This window comes from Arachis hypogaea, chromosome 13 (assembly GCF_003086295.3).
Source record: "Arachis hypogaea cultivar Tifrunner chromosome 13, arahy.Tifrunner.gnm2.J5K5, whole genome shotgun sequence".
Classification (NCBI taxonomy): domain Eukaryota; kingdom Viridiplantae; phylum Streptophyta; class Magnoliopsida; order Fabales; family Fabaceae; genus Arachis; species Arachis hypogaea.
This window is the reverse complement of record NC_092048.1, coordinates 58,339,830-58,344,711: the sequence shown is the minus strand read 5'-3', so window position 1 is coordinate 58,344,711 and position 4,882 is coordinate 58,339,830. Positions and strand designations below refer to the sequence as shown.

The 4,882-nt window shown below is 33.4% G+C and overlaps 1 long non-coding RNA gene across 2 annotated transcripts; it reads right to left on the bottom strand.

The window, feature by feature from the left end:
• Positions 1 to 229: 229 nt before the first annotated feature.
• LOC140178162 (uncharacterized) lies at positions 230 to 2,475 on the bottom strand. 2 transcript variants are annotated; one of them, XR_011870406.1, is made up of 3 exons: positions 2,161 to 2,475; positions 1,974 to 2,082; positions 230 to 1,475 (listed from the first exon to the last, which is right to left on the bottom strand). It is a non-coding gene; the product is annotated as an uncharacterized lncRNA (long non-coding RNA). The 2 variants fall into 2 exon arrangements; XR_011870405.1 differs by lacking the exon at positions 2,161 to 2,475 and having other exon boundaries at positions 1,974 to 2,147.
• Positions 2,476 to 4,882: the final 2,407 nt, after the last annotated feature.

Here is a 4,882-nt window from a genome sequence, read left to right as displayed (position 1 = left end):
TAATTTTCTAATAATTATTAATACAACATAATAATTAGTAATATGATTACATGTATAATAATTCTGCATTTTTATTTAAATGAGTTAAATATTATAAAATAAAAATAAATACATAATTATACTAAATAATTTTTTTAAATAATAAAAATTATCTCTAACCAAAATATATTTACAATAATGATAAAAAAAGGTTTTGCATAAGCAATAAATTTCACTATGAATGCTGATGTACCAGGGGCATAACCAATATATTATATACAAATGGGTCTGTTCATATTTTACAAAATCAGAAAGAAAAAAAAAAGTTACAAAATTTGGATGGAAAAATGAAGAGAATAATCCACACCTCAAAAATATATGCACTTGTCTGACCACACAAACTATGGCATATTCATGAGATTAGCACCAGAAAAATGACTTGTGATGAAAACCATGGTTAACCATGGTCCATATGTTTAAATAAAACCCATCAGATCTTTCAAGTAGATCCACGTGAAGGAAACCACTCGAACATATAACTTTGTCAGCAAGAAAACATGATGTACATCGAGCAAAGATGAAGTCTGGATTCACCTTCATATATCTTCCATCGTTGCAAAGTTTTTCTCTTCCAATAAATCTTGAATGAGTCTACAATGGACAGATACAAGGAACTATTTTGTCATGAGAATGCACATTGTGAGGGAACAAGTAAAAGAGAATCTGTAATATTGGAAAAAGAACTAAAGCAGAATGCACAGGTCAAGAAAGTGAACCTTTTTATAAAATGGCAAAAGATTTATGAACCGCAAAAATATGTGGCACTCTTCAAATGAGAAATCAAATATGAGGAAAAATAATTAAAAAAAAAAAGATAAAAATAGCCTTAGGCGTTTGAGCATATTATCATACAAGACAATAAAAAATTAAGACACTCTTTAGGTTTTTCTTTTTCTTTTTTCATTTTTTTTAAAAAATTGTATTTGTTTTACAGAAAAGTAGAGCGTAGAGTAGAAGAAATTACCATAATGACAAACATAATTCATGAATGCATTTTTATTTTTGCTGCTTATCTTCCACAGATAAATAATGGTGCCCCATATGTGCTTTTGTTTCTACTTTCTACTACTGTTGTTTACTCAAACTGTTATATAATTAACCTTTTTTCACTCAAAATAATGGTTTCAGTTGTTCAGAATTGAATATGCCTTCCAAGAAAAAGGATACAAAAAATATCAAATATAACAAAGCCACTACAATGTTTATGAAAAGATAAATTAACTATCCAACAAGCAGTTCCCAAATGTAGGGTGTAACTGCAGTGCACACATAATAGGCATGAATCATAGTTATATCATATATGCTATATTAGTTATAATTTAGTGTACAAACTGACATGCTATAGTTTCAACAGTAATCTAGATTATATATACCTGCATTGTGGTGCTGCATGCTTTTCACAGCCGAACATCATGTCTGAATAAGTCAAAAAACACCTGTAAAATCTCATCAGAAGAATGCAACAAAGTGAACCTTTGCTAGAATGGAATTAAAAAGATGCTAAATACATTTCTAAATGACTCCCTTTACAAAAGGAAAACTGCAATGACAGTAGAGAAAGGCAATGATTACTGGCTTATTGCTGTGTGTGCTTAAAAAAGTCCTCTCTGATTTACATGTTTAATTCCAAGCATGTTATAAAAATCATTTAACAATAATTTAGAACCAAAGATAAGAGGAAAATGACGGCGCTAATTGCTGAGACATTGGAACTATTCTCATGTTAGGAGTCTAATAGCAATGCCATTTGGCTAGCCTTGTACCAGTTGGACATAGTTAACATAATTATATCATGTCAGTGTTATTGCTTTTGTCACCTCATATTATATATAACACAAAATGATTAAGGATTCTATTTTTCATCATCTATTACATTTTTACCATTTATTTTAACACCGTTGTTGTTGCAATCATGTCAATGAATCCAAGCGTACCTTAGAACTTCTTAACAGAGTAAGCAGGACAAGCGTCCATTCTTTAAGCTTGACAGAGCACATGTGAGCAAGGAGAAAGTAAGTATCCAATTGCCTCTGTAATTTGAAGCTGATAACATAAAATCATGTCATTAGTGAGCAGCAAAGAAAATATTAGAATATATCTACCCAAGCTTCAGCACTTAACTGTCAAAGTTATTGCACCAGGATATAAATTGGCTTCAGCACTTCAGTTAATTATCTGCATTAACCCTTAAATAAATTTATTATCTCCAGAAATTGGACAGATTTTAACTCTCAGTAAATTATCATCATAGAAAAACAAAACTATTCCAACATCACCTATGAGACTATAGCAACCAAGATCATCAAGGTTTGGGTTGGTTATACAAGAGAATTAAGAAGAAGAAGGAGAAATGGAAAATGGAAATTATGAGTTACTAAAATCACTAAACCATATAAAGAGATAAGGGATGTTACTACGACATCGAGCCATCAGACTGGTCTCATTGCTGGTTACCTACATATTTTAGAAGCCATCTGTTAGCAATAGCCACACCAGAAGTTCTGAGACAAATAATTTTTTTAAGGTTAGAACAAATATTACGATTGTAGCTACTGTCCCTTCTGTTTTTTCCTATAAAGTATCGCGACAAGACCACATGACCCTTATCACTTTTTCATGTAGTAAAGAATGATTCTTCAACTCAATTGCATGACTTGCTATTCATGAAAATCAAAGACAACGAATTAAACTAACAGTAATTAGACTACATTAATTAATAAGATAACACTCTTAATATGCTATGATTTTATTTTTTCAATCCTTTTCAGTTAGTGAAAACTTAGAATTTTCACCCTACATATGAAAATCAAGAATAGTAGTAACACAACTTGGTTAGAAGAAACAACTAGAAAAAACAATTGAACATTGTAAAACCTATCTTGTAAGTTCCAAACTGATACGGTTTAATCAAACTCAATCACGTGTATGAATATCCTTTACAATTTATAATTTCTAGTTTATTAAAAACTGATACACAAGTCCAGCTTGATGGAAGCCTGAAGCTTATATCCACATATCCCCAAACTAATAAAATAAGAAGAAATCAAATAAAATCATCGACAATGTGAGAAAATCACATATCACAAGTTCTTTGTCCTTCTCCTACAGTATAAACTTTGTTCACATCTCAATCATATAACTCTAATTTTAAAAACAAAACCGACTCAGATTTTTCTCAAGATGCTGCGCTTTAATAATAATACTAAAAAAAAAAGACACACAAAGATCCAAGCAATTCAAGTTCACCCTTCAACTCAACGCAGAAAAAGCAAAAAGAATAGCAATCCAATGCAGCAGCCAGCAGGGGAAAGAATGTTAATGCTACCAGATAAAGATCCTTCATTCTTTAGAAAATCAAGTTCTTCCTCAACGAGAAATTGAAAAGGACAAAAAAAAAAGAAAACAGAGAAGGAAGAAGACCGACAAACACAAGATCCATTCAGCTTGCGCTAGTTGAGTCAGACAGCACGACAGAAATTGAAGCAGAGTACTGACAGTTAAAAAATTAGCTGCATAAGTGTCATAATATTACCATATGAAAGTGTCGATCTAAATTCTACAATATATATTCTCCCATTTCAGCAGAAATTGGAACACTCAATTGACTGCAATAATCACTGCATATGTCTCAAATCAAGCTTGGGTTCCCAAAATACATCTTAAAATTTACAGGTACTTCAAGTTATTGATTCAATCAACAAAGCAATTTAAAAGCATAAGAATAATCCTCTCTTGAGAATACTCTGCTCTCTTTAAAAGCGAAATTTAAACAAGAAAAAATCAACAAGAACAATAACAAAAAAAAGAATAATAATTCAGTTGACACATGGTGAAATTTACATTGGTGATTTTAGTTTGATCTGGCAGTCCACAGATAAATAACGCAGAATACAGAAGCTAAAACCCCCAATTAAAACCCTAAAATGAAAACCCAAAACCTCCCAAATTTTACAGAACCATCATTATCATCGGGCGCTTACCTCGCTTGTAAGGGATCGATGCTTTGCCTCATTAGAAACCTTGATGCTTCACAGTAGAGTAGAGAAGAGGTCGCTAGAGAGCACACAGTTTTTTTGACACTGCACAGAGAGGGCGAGTGAGAGAGAGCGAGTAAGAGAATGAGTGAGAAGAAAAGAACGAGGCACAGAATGCTTACTTGGTGAGCGCGGTGATGAATGGCAACGATGAAGAAGAGATGAGCGACGACAAATCGAAGGTGAAAACCCTTGAAGAAGAGATGAGCAGCGGCGACGAATCGAAGGAGATGGCGCGCGAGTTTGTGCAGGTATCGTGAATTGGTGACGAATCAAAGAAAAAATATTCATTAAGCTCAGTATATAGCGCAGAGATGAGGGTTACTCGATCGAATTGAAAGGGGAAGGACGATGAGAAGCGCAGAGATGAGGATGGTGAGGGCGGCGCAGCGACAAGGAGGAGGGTGAAGAGGAGCGACGGTGAGTGGTGAGTGAGAGGGTTTCTGTAGCGAGAGGGTTTCTTCGCGATGGTGAGGTTTGAAGGGTTTCTTCGATGGTGACAGGGTTTCTGAAAGGGGTTGAGATGAAGGCTAAGTGTGAGTTTTGGAGGGACAAAAATTTCACTAAGTGTGTGAGTTTTGCTTTCGCGAAACTGAGGAATAAAATTTATCAAGTGCAAAGCTTTTTGTTTTAGATACATTAGGCATCACTTTTAAAGTGCACCCATAACTTAATAAATAGGCTACACTCTAAAAGCGTTTCCTTAGATATAAAAAGTGGACCCATAAATATCAACATTCAGCTACGCTTTATAAGTGATTTCTATAATACCTAAGGCTACACTTTTTAAATGATGGCAAAATTGTGTT